This window comes from Brienomyrus brachyistius, chromosome 4 (assembly GCF_023856365.1).
Source record: "Brienomyrus brachyistius isolate T26 chromosome 4, BBRACH_0.4, whole genome shotgun sequence".
Taxonomy (NCBI): domain Eukaryota; kingdom Metazoa; phylum Chordata; class Actinopteri; order Osteoglossiformes; family Mormyridae; genus Brienomyrus; species Brienomyrus brachyistius.
In genome coordinates, this window is record NC_064536.1 from 34,037,190 (window position 1) to 34,058,428 (window position 21,239).

Sequence of the window (21,239 nt, forward strand, 5' to 3'; positions counted from 1 at the left end):
CGTTTGTCAGCTATGGAAAAAAAACAGCGGGGCACCCCAAACATCGCGGTATTACGCATTACCGTAATACTGCATAGCAAAGACATTGTGTCATAAAAAAATTACAGTCAGTATTTATAGACAGAACTGCGTGGTTTCCCATTGACAAGTAGATACATGGTTTACGGGCTTGAAGGCGGTTAGATCAACAAATCCAATCACGCCCAGCCAGAACAAGCACGAGCTAAACATACTACTTTTTATTGGTTCACCTTCAAATTCGTCCCGCCCTGACAATTAATTCTCGTTTTCATTCGTTGAAAATGGCGTCAGTACACATCTTCATCCTTTCGACCAATGAAAAATTTCGCTGGTTTCCATAGAAACAAAATCAGTGCAGTTTGAACATAAACTTTCTGACAGAGCGATGGCGCAGCGGTGAGAAGCATCTCTTCGTATGTTTCTTGCTATTTCTTCAGATTATGTTTTGTTAGCATAGTTAATTATATATTTCATTGTATGTCGTGATATAGTTCATGCAAATATTGCCGCAAAATATAATTGAAATATATTTAAAATTAGTAGCTTAAACTGTAGATGCTGTGGCCATTTTTCGTAATGTGATTGTTTATATTTAAATTGTAAGAGAAAATAATTGTGTTAAACTTAAAAACAACAAGCCTTATGGTTGATATGATTGGTTTTACTCATCCGGTCTGTCGTAATGCGTTTCATCTGAAGATGTTATTCTGAAAAGAGCCCCTATACGTTTACTTTTTAAATGTCCCATGTTGTTGAAGTAAGATTAACCGTTTGCTGGGTTCATTACCATGGCGATGTTATAACGTACCGAAGCAGCGTCCTGATTTCGCCAGCGTTACTGTATAGGTTGTGAAACAGTTTTAGCAATTTGGCCGCTTCTATCGGAGTAGCCTCGATGCCACGAGCAGCCAATGAAGGCTCCATCCCTTTCCATAGGCATTCTTGGTGAATAGCATTTAGCAAATGTCTGGAGTACGTTGAAAATACACAGTGTCTAGTTTGGCTATGAGAGTATCACAGACGGCTAGTTAATTATGTTAACCAGAATGAAAATTCCGAAAGCTGTTTCCTGGACCAACGACCAGCACTGGGGAGCCTGGGACCTGTGGGACGAGGTGATCGACTGGGGAGAGAGGAAAGGTTTGGAGGAGTGCTCACCAGCGACACCCCCCACTGTCCAGGCTGGGGAGGTTATGGGGGGACTGGGAGGTGTGACGGACTGGTGTAAGGGAGGTGAGGGTGTGAGAGTGATAGGCAATGCTGGCATTGTTTCTGAGACTCTTCAGAGAGGAAACTGGCGGTGTAGAGATAGATGTGGGTCTGGTATAGATAGAAGATGTAGAAGTGGTGGAAAATTAATATTAAAGTTGAGCTTATAGAGCTCTTGACACAGAGAAGAGCCAAAATACAAGGAAGATGAAGCTGTTGTTCTTCTGCTGCTGTTTGGGGAACATTAAATCTTTGAAACAGTGTCAAAGATAATGAATTAAGTGTGATAAATTTTGAGATGTATAGTGGAATGTTTATTAATAATTGTTAATGTGGCGCCCCTGAACCCCCTCGGTTGGCCGCCCCTGCCGGTTGTGTGGGGTCGGGGATGAGGACTAATCGGGGCCAGTCGGGGATCTGGCCCCGGTGCCGGGGGGGCCCACTCCTGCACGCCCTTATTGCTCTCCTGGGCCGGACACCACATTTCATACAACACTAGAGCTTTGAGGGGCAGTGGGGAGGTTTTACTTGCACATTAGACAGCACATGACACTAGGGCTGAGGAGGTGGGTTTAGGCAGGTGGGGCTCTGCCGTCTGCCAGTGGTGGGGTGCCCGTGCCTCGACTGTTCACCTGCTTTTTGTACTTTAGTTATATACACAGTCCATGCTACATTAGGGCCTTGGGGTGCAGGGAGGGGGATGGGGGACTCTGCCATCTGCCAGTGGTGGGGCCCTCATACTCGAACTGCACCCACTAATTTTAATGTATTGTAGACATAAACACACAAGTCTCTCACACATGTACATGCACACTTCACATTAACATGGGACGGGGAATCAGTGGGGGCTGAGGGGTCCCCCCTAACTCTCTGTCTCTGGCCCTGCGCGTGTGGGGTGGCCCGGCAGGTAGAAGACGGCCCTGGCCGGTGTGGGCCGTCTCCTCTTGTGGGCTGCGGGCTGGGTGGTCCTTGGCTCTGCTGCGCCGTGGTGGGGCCCTGGCAGGCGGTCCGGGGTATCTAGGGATGCTCTGAGCCCTTCTAGGCGAATTGTAGGGTTCGGTCTGGGCTGGGCGGGGGGTCTGCCGCTCCCCGGTTGACGCAGGTCCGCTCCTGGGTGGTGGGGGGGGGGGGTGCACTTTGTTTGTATGGGTCTCCCTTAGATCATCCTGCAGTGTCGGGGAGGGGGGGGGACGTGCCGGGTCGCTACAGTGGGCGGTGATCCGTCCTGCCGGGGAGCGGGCTGGGGGGACCGTCCGCCAGGGGAGTGTTCCCGGTTGATAGGGCCCTTTGGCCCTGGACCCGCTTCCCTCGGTGGAGGGCTTGCGGGAGGGACTGGGGGGCTCGCTGTCTGTCCCCCCTCTGCGGACCTCCTTTTACAGGGGTTGGGCCCCCCTTAGTCCCTCGTGGGCTCCCTCTCGGGTTGGGCGGGTGGTTGTCTTGTGGACATATGGCCATAGGCCGTGTGTTTCTTATGGTTGTTTGTACTCTGTATTCCCCTACACTTTATTTTCTCCATCCCACCATTACATCTCCAGCCCGCTGTTCCTGGGAAAAGCCACCTGCCAATCATCCTTGGAGCAGCAGCCATTCTCAGGATCTCCTACATCACAGATCACCTAATAAACACAGGACCTGTCGACGACTGGAGAAAAGGAGAAACGCTGAAGCACACTGGGCATTTTGGAAGCATTTCATCATAATAAATTACCTTTGCCTTTACAGTTTCTGTGTACAGTTTCATTATAGTAAATTGCACTTAGTTGTGATTACTCAGTTACAAAGACAATGGGTCACTCTATAATGGGTGATGGTATGCTTTTAGCTGTGTTTCCACAGGTTGTATCTGCCTTAGTAAATGACTAAATGTCTTTTTCACAAATGATTTTGATTATGTTTGTAGAATTAAATTAAAGGTAAACCTGTACATTGGTTAAAATAACATCTGACTGCTACAATAATACATCATACAGCGTTTTTTGTACTAATGTGCTACCTTGAGACATTCAGGTTGTATAATGAACAATTTTAATAAGAATTGTGTTAAGTAATTAACTTTCAAAATCTATCAATACCATGCAAAAGTGTAAAGTCAAATTTATGAGATACTTATTACAATAAACGGAAGTAGTCTGTACCCATTTAAAGAGACTTTACATCGTACAGCTTCTTATACTGGTCTGGTTGGTGGGTATAAAGGATCTATTAGAAATCTTCCTCCTCCAAATGCATCATATCATTTCATGAGTTTTGGTAGAGTGGGGGTAGCAGGATAATAATAGGATTTACTGGTTATTTTTAAACAAAGAGGAAGTACACAGTCCAACCAGGTACTATATTGAAATGCTAACAAGTTTTTAAATATTTTTATTCAAGTGACTTTAAGTCTGGATAATTTTTTTAATGGTTGGAAACATGTGTATTACTGTAAATTAAATAATTAAACTTCTGAAATGGCCGCTCAGTGCAGGAGGAGGCTGCAAACCTGAAGAGGCACACAACCGTATGGGTGGGGCAGGGGATCAATGGTGTGAGGTAGAGGACCAGGGCAGTGGGATTGCAGTGGCAGAAGGGCAACCGTGTGGTCATCATGGGCTCCTCCAATGGCAGCTTCAGGTAAGTCGCTCTGATAAACCCCGTTAGACTCCAGTGAAGTGAGTGAGGCTGCAGCGCTACACTGGAGGGGACACATGTGGGCTCAGGGGCCCATGTGACTGTAGCAGAGGAAGGGATCTCTAGCTGATGTGGAGGTACAGGCCCAGTGGCAGTAAGGGGTGGGCAGTCAGCTGCAGAGGCTGCGGGGCCAGCGGCCCCACTGTACACATGGACCGCAGGGAATCTCAGCATGTTGTGCCCAAAGTCCAGCACACATGCTGTGCTCCGGGGGAAATTCAGGCCCAGGATGGAGGGATCGAGCATGTCAGCCATCCACATAGTTACTATTCACAACTAAACCCCCCATGTCAAAAGGGAACAACCCCGTCCCTCTTAAAGGGGCCAGGTCACCAGTCATTGTTCTCACCTGCACCAATGTCAGTTCTAGACAGTGTCTGGTCTCACCAGGGTTGCAGTGGAACCTGTATGGACTAGGGCAGTACATGCGTCTCACATCACTATGGTGGGTATGTGACAGAAGTTGCCTCTGTGAGTCCAATCTGTAGTCACCACCTCTGCAGCAGGTGGCAGCAGGGCCACCTCCCCGGTGTCACCAAGGAAGTTCCGGAAATTAACCTTGTTGGCCCACATCTTCCCGGCTGTGCGTGCCCTTGGCGGAACCCTGGGTGGCGGTGAACTTGGGACACTGTCTGAGGACTGAGGGGTGGGGGGGTGCTACTGCCTGTCAGCCTACAGGCAGTCTGCATCCAGGAAGTAAACCTGAGGGCCTGGGTCCTCCAAGCCCTTTGGCGTTTACAGCTTGGTTGATTTCTCCCGCCTCGTTCCCCGCCACCTCGCTGCCCACAATTTCTCTCTCCAAAGCCAGTTCCAGGGCCTCGTCTAGGGACGCAGAGGGGTTGACTGTGTCTGAATGTGAGCTATCTGGGGTTAAGTGTCTAGATAAACTGATCCCTGGCCAGTTCACTCTGTACTGATAGAGCCATGTGAGCACAGACACGCCTACACAACCCCTTGATATCATTAAGCAGGATGCAGAGAGACTCATTTGACTCAGTCCCTGCACCTATTGTTTAACTGAGAGGGCAGAAGTCCTCACACTGCCCACAGCGATTCTGCAGGGTACTGACCAGTGTCTCATCCAGGGGCTCAAGCAACCAGCAGTGTACACCTCAGAAAAGCATGTGTGACAACCCTGAGGACCTGCTTGCATACCACAATGGTATCCCATCTCCCCTTGCTCTTTGAAGGGGTACAACCCATCCAGTATAGTTATCACTGGGCTATCACAATGTCATCACAATACTAAAGACTGAAACAAAGCCGTGAGGTCAGACCCTCTGTATACAGCACACAGTCTCACCCTCACATCCTGTATGACCACATTTCTGCTGTTCACATGGCAATTCTCCAGCTTCCATTGCCCTGCAATGGACTGACGTGCTGTTGAAGGTCTACCTCACTTTACACTTTGCCCATGTCTTGTGTGTATACCCTGTCCGCTCCTAACGTGTATTTAGTTTGTGTAAATCTATCACTGCATCTGCATTTCGCAGTTCAGCTTCTGACAACATTGTGTTTCCCATCTGTGTATTTGGGTTCGGTGCTTGTTGGGTGCCTGTCGTGGTCCTTCTATTTACAATTGTACGCGGGGCATGCTGGGATATGCACCCCGCCGGTGTTACACTAGTATAAAAAAAGGAATCTGGTCGAGTTTGTTCATTGACCAAATTTAGTTTTTGCGAACCAAATTGTTTGTAGGCCAAAGCATTTGTGAACTGCAAGCACTACTGTACTAATGATAAATTGGTATGAAAAAATGGAGACAATTTCTGAGACACCAGAGCGATCCGTGTACTGTAATATTTATCTTATCAATAACACAGCAAAAATACACATTAGCGCCAATTCATCTTCTTTATTCATCATGAATATTTTAATTCATTAATGCAGGAGTCTGTGATAAATCGCTATCAGCATTTGGTTTATAATGGCCAATTAATGATAACTAAAAAGAAACAGAGAGACTGAAGACAGAACTTTCAACCATGATATGAGTACTGTTGCTGCATAATTTGTCCACCAGGGGTCACAGCGCAACCCCCATCTCGGCAAGATGGATGACTTGAAATACGTTTCTATATCAAGTTGAATTATTTTTATTTCTATAGAACATTTAAAAACAATCTATGTTGTGCCAAAGTGCTGTAGGTCAAAATAATATAAATATATAGTAAAAGTAGAGACATTGGCCAATGTTACACAATGTTACACAAAAAATAATCAGAATCAGACTGTGGTTTATTGCCAAGTAGGTTGACCCTACAAGGAATTCTGTTTGGTATAATGGTGCTCCATGGAAAAACAAGACTAAGCAACAACCAAGTTCAAAAAACAGTGCAAAAGTTATACAATAATCTAGTAATAAATATAAAATCACTATAAATGTTAAATACATGATGTGCAAAGCAGAATAGTCAGATTAAATAGATAAATAAAATGTGTTCCTGTGTGTGCAGGGTCAGTACAGAGATGCATCTAATAAGAAGCGGTGTAAGGCTGAATTAGCTCCGAGACGGACTGGGGACCTATGCCATGTATCGCCTTAGAAAGAAATAAGAAATCTTTAAACTGTATTCTCAGAAATTCTCAAAACTTAACAGGTAGGCAATGCAATGCAGCCAACACAGGGGAAATTTGGTGTCTATTTTTTGTTGAGAGCCTGGTAGCACCGTTTTGAACAAGGTGTAGTCAGAATAAAGATGCTTCTGGTAAACCTGGGTACAGAGAACGGCAGTAACCCAATCAGGATAAAAGCAGGAGTAACTCTCCAGGTCTTTGGCTGAAAGGTGTGGTTTAAGCCAGGCTATTGAACTCAGCTGACAGAAACACCCCTTCACAACAGCATTTATTTGTTTATCAAACTCAGTGATGAATCAAAGATGACACCAAGATTTTTAGTATGTGACTGGAAGTTTTCTGAATGAGGCCCTAATTGTTCTCTGAGATCATGAACAGTGACCAAAACTCATTACCTCTGTCTTGTTTTCATTAATCTGGACGAAAGTCATTGCTGTCCTGTTCTTAATATCCTCCAGACAGTTAGAAAGGGCCACCAGAGAGCAGCAGTCACCAGGTTTTAATGGCAGATAGAGCTGCGTATCACCAGCATAGCAATGATATTTTACATAATAACGTTCACAAATAGAGCCCAAAGGAAGCATGTATAGAGGGAATATGAGAGGGCCTGTATCACAGGACTGGATATGTTTACAAATAAGGCCATAGTACTGAAGGGGTGTGGCCATCCCACACAGTGACAAGCCCATTCATTCACCTCATCTAGGCCTTTTACTAGGGATTTAAGGTCCTGGTTTTCCTCTCAGACCCTAGAACACACTGCCAGGCTCAGATTCCCGATCCCACATCCTGCTGAAGCCCTTCCCAAGATCAGACACTAGTTTTGTTTTCCTTGTTCTTATAGTAAAATGATGGTCTTTGACTTTTATACATTATCACTGTTCTGTTAATTACACATGACCTAATCTAAGTATTACACAAACCAAGCATAATTACTTAGAGATGTCATGAGATGGAAAATCCTTATTCAGTTAATTATTTTCCCCACAGGTGCTGACAGTGTGTCTACAGTGAAATGGGCCTGTGTACAGAGAGGATGATCTGTAACAATCCCATGTTCCTATGGTGACAGATATAAAACTCATGTGAAATACTGGTGCAGAGGGTATAATGTGAGGTCATGTACTCCCATAGTACACACTGACTCTCCACTGGAGGGTAAAGTGTGAGTCAGAGATGATCCTGACCAGCGAGTCTTCACTGTGACCATCAACAATCTGACAGCTGTAGGAATTATTAGCTCAGGTATATTTTAATATCTCCACCAATATGTTTTGAAATTAATTAACTTTTAATTAATTATTATTTGATGCTGATTAGTAACCAATTGTTATGCCGAATGGTCGGCTCCTCCAAACTCAAATGCGAATCCCAGTGAGTCTGTTAATGTGAGACTTAAATGGGATTCATTAATAACCCGTATCGCTTAATAACTTGGGTTAGTAGGCTCGTCCAGCGAGCTGGGTCACCAGGTAATGTAAACGATCGGTAGCGAAGCTCCCCTCACGGCCAATGAGAGAGAGTCTCGCGATATTTCAGGCGAGTTTGAGGTTTCAGAGCGTAGTAGCCAGATCGCAGAGGCAGGGACTATTGTGAGCACTCAATGACGGAGGCTGAAGTTGTGTAAAAAGACATGCATTTATTCCTACAACTAACATAAGACAGAGATTATACCTAACAAACAATAAACATGAAATAATGGAAAAGACACAAACAATGTAATCATGAAAATGCAGTGACCAGATTTAAAATGATTAACCTAAAAAGGGAAAAACTGTTCTGCAAAGCAAGCAGTTTGTAGGAATATAAACCTAAAGGAATATAGCAGGTGAATAGGACAGTTTAGGTTGTTAGAAAGGAAAGGAAGTTGGTTTACTTGGATGCAGGAAAGAGGGAGGTCTTTGCAGTTGGTTGCAGTGGCTGATGAGCTGATGGGTGATGGCTCTCAGGGAGGCGCGGTGTTTGCAGCGGTTGTTGGAGTGGAGTCCCGTACTGGTGCAGAGGGTATAATGTGAGGTCATGTACTCCCATAGTACACACTGACTCTCCACAGGAGGGTAAAGTGTGAGTCAGAGATGATCCTGACCAGCGAGTCTTCACTGTGACCATCAACAATCTGACAGCTGAGGATTCCGATCGGTACTGGTGTGGTGTGAAGATCAGTGGAGCCTCTCTGATCAGGTTAATCTGTCAGTCACTGATGGTAAGATGTCTGTACTGCAGACTGTAGCCAATGAGATGCACAGTATGTAACATGTCACTGAGTCAAAAAGGAAGGACCATAACACAAACACTGATGGAAAAATGTTTTAATATTTTAAAAATCTGCATTTTAATTTAATTCAATATGATAAACGAGACTTGGAAGAAGTAACAGTGTCAGCTAAATCGGGCGACTTCATGAGGTTAAATATGATAAGCAATATGTTAAAAAATGTCAAGGGTTGGCCAAACATTTACATACAGGATGTATGTTGTAATGGGCTGATATTCATAAACATTTCATTGCTGTGGAAATCTTTGAGTGTTTTACCTGTGTGTTGAAGTCCTCCAGGGCTGTCAGTGGACAAACAGGAGGTGACGGGTGTGGATGGAGACAGTGACAGGGGTTTGAATCTGGCTTCTGCTCTGTCTGTGTGGAGTTTGCATGTTCTCCACATGCTGTGTGGGTTTCCTCCAACAATCCAAAAACGCACAGTCAGGCTAATTGGTGTCTTTAATATTGAATGTGTGTCTTCTAGTTTATGATCAGTCTGTAATATGACAAAAATCACAGCATTTTCCACAGACATACAGCCAGTCACTTGTTATGTATACAAATCCAGACAAATCCATGTAGCTTGCAACATAATTCAGGCATTTTTTCATCTTTGTGAGGATGAATTGTTACTAATGGTGTGCAGACTGACTAACATGTCTGTAGGTGGTTTTTCATTGCAGCGTAGACCAGTATTACAGTTGTACTCTGTAATATCTGTTCCAGTGCTGCATCCATCCATTGTCTGAAACTGCTTGTCTAACTCAGGGTCCCTATGGGCGCAAGGCAGGGAACGTCCCATGACAGGGTGCCAACCCATTGCAGGACACGCTCACACTCCATTCCCTCGCACAAGCACATCTACCGGCAATTTGACAACTCCAATTAGCCTCAGCATGTTTTTGGACTGTGGGGGGAAATCAGAGTCCCTGGAGGAAACCCCACAATGACACAGGGGGAGCATGCAAACTCCATACACACGGAACTCCAGCGAAGACTTGAGTACACGTGCCAGAGGAGTGAGGCGACAGTGCAAACCCTGCTTTTTATTAACTATCCTTTCTCCTGTTTCCACTGCTCTCCTTTTCTCTGCACATGATGAAGAAGGAGGGGATAATGAAAAACGGAGGTAAGCATTCAGCAGCATTTACAGTAGTGTGGGGGTCCAGCTAGCAGCATTTACCTGATCACACAGTAATGGGAAACTGTCATTTTAATTTTAAGGGAAAAAAATATTTTTTATTTCATTTTCTTAATAATAAACTTGAGATCCCATCCCATCCAGGGTGAGCCCTTGCCTTCTGCCCTGTGCTGCTGGGGAATGACTGCAGGCCTGTTTTCACAAAATAGTGTAACATGTTGTGTGATAATCTCTAGCTATTTTCATGCTCTTTGTTAATGTCTCCTGTTCCTCACATGTGTCCTGTGTAATAGTACAGATGTGGCTGTACCGTGTTTCTATAAAGCATGTAAGACTTTACTGTTCACATCCACCCTCTTATTCAGCTCTTTGGTCCAGCTGGCTCTGTATGTAGGACTGAGCTGATCGGTGCTGCTGTCGATTATCAAGGTGGTTTTACTTCAGTCAGAACAGATTCACTGTTTTGTTCTTCAGGTTTAAATGTGATATGTGTGACTGACAGACACACTGGTGTATTATATGTCTCACAGGTGGGAGCAGGTTCTGGATGCTGTACTGAAAGCTGGGACTGGTGTGTTTTACCTGATTTGCACCATCATCACCATTCAGCTGCACTGGACCTCCTGTAGAAAGCGGGAACCAATCAGAGAGAAGCAGAGGGTCTCCCTGGATCAGAGGAAGCTGGCAGAGGAGATGACCTTCGTGGAGCAGAATGAGTCAGACGAGCTGTAAAATAAACGGTTATGCTAACTGCAGTGAGGCCTCTCTCACTCGGCCCTGCTCAGTCTGTACAGTCATAGCATGAGAGTCAGTTAAACAGAGGGGATGATTATCTGCTGGCAACCTGTACAACCACGTATTGGCCACTTATTCACAAGTGCTTTGCTGCCACCTGCTGGTTAATGTTTAATAATCGTTATCTTGTGAAGGTAAGACTGGTTTTTATTAAATTGTCTCTTGATTCTGAAAAAATATGGTACTATGCAAAAGTCTTGGGCCATCAAAGAAAACGTTTAATGCTATTTAATTGGGTTGTGTATATTTGCTCAGAACAAAAACACAATTATCATAAAAATATATGCAAATCAAAAGTGACACAATAAAAACTAACAAGAATTTCTTCTTTTCTCCGTAAAGTTACTGATGCCTTGTTGGATCGCTAGATGAACCACGCTTTGGATCCTAAACCTCTCCTCAGGGGCATCCCAGCCATTCCATGTATTTGTTAAATTCCGCCACCAGCTCACTTAATTAATTAATTTAATTAAACAAATGTTAATGATGCATTGATTAGCCATAGGAGTTGTGTTATAAAAATATATAGGTCTATTGGATGGTTGGTGCAAATGTTTTGCTAACTTTAGAAGAGATTTTGAAATGACTGGGCTGCCACACTTTGACGGACAAAATATTATAATTCTAGACCAAGATGAAGATCATTTGAACATCATTTTCTTCGACAGCCCAAGACTTTTGTACAGTTTTGTATGTGTCTTTTATACTGGTCATAATTTGTTTAAATACATGATTAATAAATTGATACTTTACAAAACATTTCATATTTTTCTGAAATTGGTAATTATTAAAAATGAATTTCACAAACTTAAATGGTTTGGCTGCGATGGGCTGGCCCCCCATCCAGGGTTGTTCCCGTGCCCATTGCTTCCGGGATAGGCTCCGGACCCCCCACGACCCAGTAGGATAAGCGGTTTGGAAAATGGATGGATGGATGGATGGATAAATGGTTTGGAGTTTTTAGGTCACCCCTCCACGTCAGAGCCCACCAATCAGGGACTCTTTAAAAGAGTGATGTAATCGGGAACGCCCACTTTTCAATCTGCGGTACAAATACACCAGCTTGTCTCTGCTAACAACAGCCTGTGCATATCAGTTAAGGAGGAAACAGTACCACATACATATTGGCCAAAATCAAATGAAAATGTAACACACGAAAACAGGACCGCCCACTTATCACTCTGCGTAAAATCACACCAGCTTGTCTCAGCTGACAGCAGCCTCACATATCAGCTAAGGAGGAAGACGGCATATCAAAAGTAAAAAGAAAGACACCATCAAATGAAAATATCCCTGTGTGATCTATTGGTTTCTGCTTTCACTCCCATTAAATGACAGTAAGTCTAGTTGGTGTCCGTGGTGCTGAAAACCTGGATCAGTAAATTCCAAATGAAACTTCTTTACCTGATTTAACTGTAACTCACTTATTTTGTTGGCAATGATGCTTTGTTGAGTCTAGAAAGGCGCAAAGTGGGTTTCAGATAAATTAAATGAAGTAGTTTTGCTTAAAAACCAAAAAGCTTTGAACAATCAGTTCAGCTTTGGACTGTAGTGCTTCACAAAAGTAAAATCCATCCAGTTAAATCTCTTTATCCCCAAGTCAAGAAGATATCAAATGCAGAAGCACATTGTGGGAGATACAAGGTGCAGACACATTAAAAGCACTTTTTTGTGTGAACATTATAAAACAGATTGATACACATTAAGCAGTTTGTAACTTTACATCCAGACCTACATCAGTCAGAAAAAGCAGGCGATGACCAGCCCATCCAGCAGCTTCATCTCTGATTGTACAGAATCCCTTGTCAGCGTAACTTCTGAAGTCATGACTAAACTAATTTCCAGCTCTGCCTTCAGTTTCATCTGTTAAATTAAATTAGGAACTAAACTAAACTAGGAGGGAAATATAGTCAAGCTACTTAAGTAGCCGAATTTTGTGTATCCACTAGAGGGCAGCCACACATAGATTCCCTTATGAATGGTTCTGATGCTTCCGGAAAGCACTGCACAGAGACCCAGGTATGCCAGTGAGGAACGGATAAAGAGCAGACGGATCCAAATACTAGCTGTAATATATAGTATTTTCAATGAATTTAAACAAATTAATATAACAGTGTCAGAGTGTCAGATCCATGTGACTTTTTATGATTGAAGAACTTTGAAAGCCTGAATATAACTGAGGAGGCCCACGGACCCCATTATGTGTGAAACATCATTGTGGTGCTGAGAGAAACACAGGACTGCTGATAAGACCCAGATGAAGTGAATTACCTGACTTTGCCCCCACCCATCCCCCCCCCCAGGATACCCCCACCCCTGTCATACAGACACCTTCCTAACGGACCTCTTGATTTGTGCTGATCCACACATATGAAAAGGACCTACTGCAGTGACATTTTAAAACTGTATAAAACATAATAAAGACTGAAACAAAGGCCTGAGGTCAGACCCTCTGTATGTAGCACACAGTGTTTCTGCAGAGTCTCACACTCACATCCTGTATGACGACTTTTCTGCTTTTCAGAATAAGTCTGATTTCACTGCTCTTTGCTCATTTGCAATATGAGGAAGCAACAGTTTAAAAAGAACTAGACTTATTTGATTAATTTGTTTGTAGTTTAAAATCTGTGAGCATGAATGATTCACTGTGAAGACCAGCTATCAATAATTTTGCTATGAAATCATGTTTCTAAAATGATAAGATTCTAGATGAAATCAAAATATTTATTCCTGGTAAGAGCAGGACAACAGCAGCATCAAACTGTTTTCCTTTTTACAGACAAGAAATAGACAGGAAATGCATCAGTGCACAAACAGTTTATGAAAATCAAAGATAGATGGATGATTTTTAAAACATTTAAAACCCACAAAAAGGGAGGCAGTGAGGTTAAGGAGAGTCAGGAAGTGAGTGTCAGTCTCCACAGATCTGAGGTCAGCGATACACACATAAGGCTCCTCTGATGCTCCTCTTCATCCTCTTCTTCACTGATGGGCCTCCAGGTGAGGATCACTTACTCTGGGACTCCACCATTCAGCGTAGTTAAGATGAAGATACATTTTGCACAATATACTTACTACATCTGTTTGTTTATATTCATATTGTTCCATGAAGTTTGATCACTTCCCGATTATAGTCTGTGGTGGTAGCATGTTGACCGACTGATTTTAGAATTGACTGCAGTCTTCTTTGTGTCCACTATGTGGCAGCAGTATAAAGGAAATATCTTATTCTGTCACAGCTGCTGGTGTGTGTAAAAATTCACATACTCTGATAACAAGTAATTCTGCCTCCAACTGTTTGTCAGGGATCTGGGCAGGAATGAATTACATGCCGACTGTACATACAACAGAGATAGGCTCCTGGGAGAACTTTGCCAGAAGTTGAAACACGACTTTAAGAATGACACTGATACAGAGTACTCAGCTGTTTGGTTGAAACTAAATCTTGGTCTGGATTTTTGCATTCTGGACCTGAACTACCCACTGCTGCACTGACCCCCACCTTCTTCTTTTTTTTTCCCTTTGTCCTGTCCGGCAGCTTTAGCAGAATCATGGTCTGAATGCACTGCTGTGACAAACATGTTTGCTTTACCATGAGGGGTTCTATAAACTCTGTATAGGCCTCTCATGTTGATCGATTTCATTTTTTAAATTTAAAAAATTTATTTATTTCATTTTTAGGCGGCATGGTGATGCAGTGGGTGAGCTGGCCGAAGAGGATGGACAGATTAGGAGGGAAAAAAAGAAGGAAAAAGAAGAAAGGAGCAAGTGAGATGAAATGAAAGTTTTTAGCGGGTGTCTCTAACTTTGCTCTGCCATTGCATGCACACCACTTCCAGGGCCAGCCTTGCTCTCACGCTGATATACTGTCAGATTATGCACATCTTATATGTTGTTTTAACCCTTAGCGTATTAGTAAAGGCTGTTTTGTACTTACTTGATGTGATGGTCCACTTTACTGTGGCCTTGAGCCACATTAGAAATTTATTTCTGATATATTTAACTTAATCCTCATTTTTCTTTTGCCCATGAGCACGAAACAGCTAAATAATTAGCATGATGCAGAAGTTATTCTCAGACAGGCACTTAATCTAAAAAGCAGAAATGTCATCATACACGATGTGAGGGTGAGACTGCAGACACACTGTGTGCTGCATACAGAGGGTCTGACCTCAGGCCTTTGTGTCAGTTGTTATTATGTTTGATTTGTGATTCTCACCTGGAGGCCCATCAGCGGATGAAGAGGAGCATCAGAGGAGCCTTATGTGTGTCTCACTGACCTCAGATCTGCGCAGACTGGCACTTACTTCCTGATTCTCCATAACTTTGCTGTTTCTCTGTCTTTATCTGTTACTCAGGAGTCCTGAAGTCCAATGAAAAATCCGCTTTCTCCTGTCTATTTGGCTGATACAAGTTCTGCTCACTTCTGCTTGGGTTGCATGGATCACCAGCCACTTGTCACCAACTAACAGACCACAGCCTACCTGACCAATGTCATAACTGGTGCACCTAGGTATAAAATTTAGTCTCACTGTCTCCAAAAAAGGTCACTGTCTGGAACCCCATGGAACCACATTTTTGATTCCTTAGGCAATTTTTACACTATGTGACAAACAAAAACAACACACAAGTTTGTCTCAACACAGGCTCCATAGTCAAGAAAGCACAGCAGCACCTCTACTTTCAGCGGAAGCTGAGAAAAGTCCATCTCCCATCCTCACAACATTTTACTGGGGAACTATTGAGAGCATCCTGAGCAGCTGCATCACGGTCTGATTTGGGAACTGCCTCGCCTCAGATCATAAGACCAGCGGATAGTGAGGATAGCTGAGAAGATTATTAGAGTCTCTCTCCCCTCCATCATGGACATTCACATCACACGCTCCATCCGCAAAGCCACCAACATTGTGGATGACCGCACCCACCCCTCACATAATCTTTTCACTCTGGCATCTGGAAAAGCATTCAGGCCTCCACAACCAGACTCAGAAACATGGCGCCTGACTACTGAACTCTCAGGGACTGATCTGATACCACACACAACACACACACACACACAGCTGTGTAATTATATCTTCGTGGGGACTCTCCATTCATTTCTATGGGGAAAACTGTAATCCCAACATGACAACTTTAACCCCTACCAACCCCTAACCTTAACCATATGTAACCAAACCAAATACAAGACTTTTGGCATTTTTAGTTTTTTGACTGTATTTACAGATCTTTGTGAGTACCTGAAAATGCCCCCCAAAACATCAAAATAACAGGTTTTTGTCACATTGTGGGGGACATTTGGTCCCCACAATGTAATATACACCTAATCCACACACACACACAGAGTAGGTATTTGAATCTTTGTGGGGATTCTCCATTCATTTGTATGGGCGTAACCCCAATCCTAACTATGGCAACCTTAAACATTGCAGTAGTTACCAAGCAGTAACAGTAAGCAACCAAATAAAATGCAAGACTTTTTGAATTATTCCTTTGGCTGCATTCAAAGAATTTAATAAAATTCAGTATCTTCTTACTTTCGGGACCGAAAACATGTCCCTACAAAGTCAAAATAACATGTTTTTATAGCACTATGTACATAACCACCCACCCAAACGCGCGCACACACACACACAAACAGGCCTACCTACAGTATACCCTCCATAGATTCCTGAATGAAATATCTGTAAAGCAGTTATTATGGCATGGCGTTTGGTTTGAACATGCAGTTTTTAAGAATATTGCGCTAATTCTAAACGAAAGACTGCACTAATTCTAAAATGGCTATATAAGAACTTTATTTACCATTAAATAAATTATAAATCAAACCAAAATTTAGACTCTCAAAAAACTTGTATATGACATAACATTGTTCACATTATGAGAAATTAAAAACACCAGGACACAGAATGTGAATAACAAGAACTATAGTGTTCTTTCTCAAAAGCGTACCTACCAACGTGGCTAAAATGCTAATTGCGTTCGTCAGCTATGGAAAAAAAACAGCGGGGCACCCCAAACATCGCGGTATTACGCATTACCGTAATACTGCATAGCAAAGACATTGTGTCATAAAAAAATTACAGTCAGTATTTATAGACAGAACTGCGTGGTTTCCCATTGACAAGTAGATACATGGTTTACGGGCTTGAAGGCGGTTAGATCAACAAATCCAATCACGCCCAGCCAGAACAAGCACGAGCGAAACATACCACTTTTTATTGGTTCACCTTCAAATTCGTCCCGCCCTGACAACTAATTCTCGTTTTCATTCGTTGAAAATGGCGTCAGTACACGTCTTCATCCTTTCGACCAATGAAAAATTTCGCTGGTTTCCATAGAAACATAATCTGCAGGTTGAACATAAACTTTCTGACGGAACGATGGCGCCATTGTGAGAAGCATCTCTTCGTATGTTTCTTGCTATTTCTTCAGATTATGTTTTGTTAGCATAGTTAATTTTATATTTCATTTTATGTCGTGATATAGTTCATGCAAATATTGCCGCAAAATATAATTGAAATATATTTAAAATTAGTAGCTTAAACTGTAGATGCTGTGGCCATTTTTCGTAATGTGATTGTTTATATTTAAATTGTAAGAGAAAATAATTGTGTTAAACTTAAAAACAATAAGCCTTATGGTTGATATGATTGGTTTTACTCATCCGGTCTGTCGTAATGCGTTTCATCTGAAGATGTTATTCTGAAAAGAGCCCCTATACGTTTACTTTTTAAATGTCCCATGTTGTTGAAGTAAGATTAACCGTTTGCTGGGTTCATTACCATGGCGATGTTATAACGTACCGAAGCAGCGTCCTGATTTCGCCAGCGTTACTGTATAGGTTGTGAAACAGTTTTAGCAATTTGGCCGCTTCTATCGGAGTAGCCTCGATCCCACGAGCAGCTAATGAAGGCTCCATCCCTTTCCATAGGCATTCTTGGTGAATAGCATTTAGCAAATGTCTGGAGTACGTTGAAAATACACAGTGTCTAGTTTGGCTTTGAGAGTATCACAGACGGCTAGTTAATTATGTTAACCAGAATGAAAATTCCGAAAGCTGTTTCCTGGACCAACGACCAGCACTGGGGAGCCTGGCACCTGTGGGACGAGGTGATCGACTGGGGAGAGAGGAAAGGTTTGGAGGAGTGCTCACCAGCGACACCCCCCACTGTCCAGGCTGGGGAGGTTATGGGGGGACTGGGAGGTGTGACGGACTGGTGTAAGGGAGGGGAGGGTGTGAGAGTGATAGGCAATGCTGGCATTGTTTCTGAGACTCTTCAGAGAGGAAACTGGCGGTGTAGAGATAGATGTGGGTCTGGTATAGATAGAAGATGTAGAAGTGGTGGAAAATTAATATTAAAGTTGAGCTTGTAGAGCTCTTGACACAGAGAAGAGCCAAAATACAAGGAAGATGAAGCTGTTGTTCTTCTGCTGCTGTTTGGGGAACATTAAATCTTTGAAACAGTGTCAAAGATAATGAATTAAGTGTGATAAATTTTGAGATGTATAGTGGAATGTTTATTAATAATTGTTAATGTGGTGCCCCTGAACCCCCTCGGTTGGCCGCCCCTGCCGGTTGTGTGGGGTCGGGGATGAGGACTAATCGGGGCCAGTCGGGGATCTGGCCCCGGTGCCGGGGGGGCCCACTCCTGCACGCCCTTATTGCTCTCCTGGGCCGGACACCACATTTCATACAACACTAGAGCTTTGAGGGGCAGTGGGGAGGTTTTACTTGCACATTAGACAGCACATGACACTAGGGCTGAGGAGGTGGGTTTAGGCAGGTGGGGCTCTGCCGTCTGCCAGTGGTGGGGTGCCCGTGCCTCGACTGTTCACCTGCTTTTTGCACTTTAGTTATATACACAGTCCATGCTACATTAGGGCCTTGGGGTGCAGGGAGGGGGATGGGGGACTCTGCCATCTGCCAGTGGTGGGGCCCTCATACTCGAACTGCACCCACTAATTTTAATGCATTGTAGACATAAACACACAAGTCTCTCACACATGTACATGCACACTTCACATTAACATGGGACGGGGAATCAGTGGGGGCTGAGAGGTCCCCCCTAACTCTTTGTCTCTGGCCCTGCGCGTGTGGGGTGGCCCGGCAGGTAGAAGATGGCCCTGGCCGGTGTGGGCCGTCTCCTCTTGTGGGCTGCGGGCTGGGTGGTCCTTGGCTCTGCTGCGCCGTGGTGGGGCCCTGGCAGGCGGTCCGGGGTATCTAGGGATGCTCTGAGCCCTTCTAGGCGAATTGTAGGGTTCGGTTTGGGCTGGGCGGGGGGTCTGCAGCTCCCCGGTTGACGCAGGTCCGCTCCTGGGTGGTGGGGGGGGGGGGGGGTGCACTTTGTTTGTATGGGTCTCCCTTAGATCATCCTGCAGTGTCGGGGAGGGGGGGGACGTGCCGGGTCGCTACAGTGGGCGGTGATCCGTCCTGCCGGGGAGCGGGCTGGGGGGACCGTCCGCCAGGGGAGTGTTCCCGGTTGATGGGGCCCTTTGGCCCTGGACCCGCTTCCCTCGGTGGAGGGCTTGCGGGAGGGACTGGGGGGCTCGCTGTCTGTCCCCCCTCTGCGGACCTCCTTTTACAGGGGTTGGGCCCCCCTTAGTCCCTCGTGGGCTCCCTCTCGGGTTGGGCGGGTGGTTGTCTTGTGGACATATGGCCATAGGCCGTGTGTTTCTTATGGTTGTTTATACTCTGTATTCCCCTACACTTTATTTTCTCCATCCCACCATTACATCTCCAGCCCGCTGTTCCTGGGAAAAGCCACCTGCCAATCATCCTTGGAGCAGCAGCCATTCTCAGGATCTCCTACATCACAGATCACCTAATAAACACAGGACCTGTCGACGACTGGAGAAAAGGAGAAACGCTGAAGCACACTGGGCATTTTGGAAGCATTTCATCATAATAAATTACCTTTGCCTTTACAGTTTCTGTGTACAGTTTCATTATAGTAAATTGCACTTAGTTGTGATTACTCAGTTACAAAGACAATGGGTCACTCTATAATGGGTGATGGTATGCTTTTAGCTGTGCTTCCACAGGTTGTATCTGCCTTAGTAAATGACTAAATGTCTTTTTCACAAGTGATTTTGATTATGTTTGTAGAATTAAATTAAAGGTAAACCTGTACATTGGTTAAAATAACATCTGACTGCTACAATAATACATCATACAGCGTCTTTTGTACTAATGTGCTACCTTGAGACATTCAGGTTGTATAATGAACAATTTTAATAAGAATTGTGTTAAGTAATTAACTTTCAAAATCTATCAATACCATGCAAAAGTGTAAAGTCAAATTTATGAGATACTTATTACAATAAACGGAAGTAGTCTGTACCCATTTAAAGAGGCTTTACATCATACAGCTTCTTATACTGGTCTGGTTGGTGGGTATAAAGGATCAATTAGAAATCTTCCTCCTCCAAATGTATCATATCATTTCATGAGTTTTGGTAGAGTGGGGGTAGCAGGATAATAATAGGATTTACTGGCTATTTTTGATACGGTAAAATCGCAAGACGCAGAAAAATAAAAATTTGTGTATGGTCAGAATTATCAGTGGTAGGAGATTTTGTCCCTACTACCATCTGGGAAAAGAACATTCTGGTGCTTATCTGTGAAGAAGCAATTTCAGGAGATATAAATCCTTGCAAAAAGTAGTCTCCCACTCTATAAATAGGGTGCAATTTGTTTTTTCACGCAGTGGAAAAGGAAATGTTTTTTTAATGTTGATGACGACTGTAACTGGTCAAAAGGTGGCGCCAAAGATCCCCAGTAATGCATCGCCCATTAATGTACAGATATCCCCCTGCCTCACCATGCATGACTCCTCCAATGGTGCTGATGTTTAACAGTACATTCATCCTAACTATACAATTTGATATCTGGTATCGTCCTGTCAGTTTTAACCCATTTCTAAGTCCCGTATGGTTTAGGTAGCTTTTTTTCCAAAATGATGACCATGAAATTCAGCACATATAACAAATATTGAACTATAGGCATTAATTGAAATGCTCTCTCTCACAGACACACACATATTAGATGTCTATGTCTTTGAAATTGTTTAATACGAATTAATCTGTTTTATAATGTTCACACAAAAAAAGCTTTTGTGTTCACATTTTACAACCCCAAATCAGAAAAAGTTGGGATGGTATGTAAAATGAAAATCAAACTGAAAACAGCACTTTGTTAAATTATCTTTGACCTGTATTACATTGAAAACAATACAACAGCACATTATTTAATGTGTTCCTCGTGAATTTCATTGTTCTTTTTCAAACACGTATTCCAATTTTGGTTCTTAGAACACATTTCAAAAAAAGTTGGGACAATAAAGCATTTAGTACTTTGTAATGTCGCCATTCCTTTTCACAACACTTAAAAGACATTTAGGGACTGAAGACACCAAGTGATGTAGTGTTTCAGGTGTAATTTTGTCCCATTCTTCCTGCAAACAAGTCTTAAAGCGGACAACAGTACGGGGTCTTCGTTGTCACATATTGCGCTTCAAAATGAACCACACATTCTCTATTGGAGACAGGTCGGGACTGCAGGCAGTC

The 21,239-nt window shown here is 43.5% G+C and overlaps 1 long non-coding RNA gene across 2 annotated transcripts; it reads left to right on the plus strand.

The window, feature by feature from the left end:
* Positions 1-394: 394 nt before the first annotated feature.
* On the plus strand, positions 395-19,600 carry LOC125740386 (uncharacterized). Of its 2 annotated transcripts, none has more exons than XR_007397611.1 (2): positions 395-417; positions 19,415-19,600. It is a non-coding gene; the product is annotated as an uncharacterized LOC125740386 (long non-coding RNA). The 2 variants fall into 2 exon arrangements; XR_007397612.1 differs by lacking the exon at positions 19,415-19,600 and adding an exon at positions 2,766-2,951.
* The last annotated feature ends 1,639 nt before the right edge of the window (positions 19,601-21,239 follow it).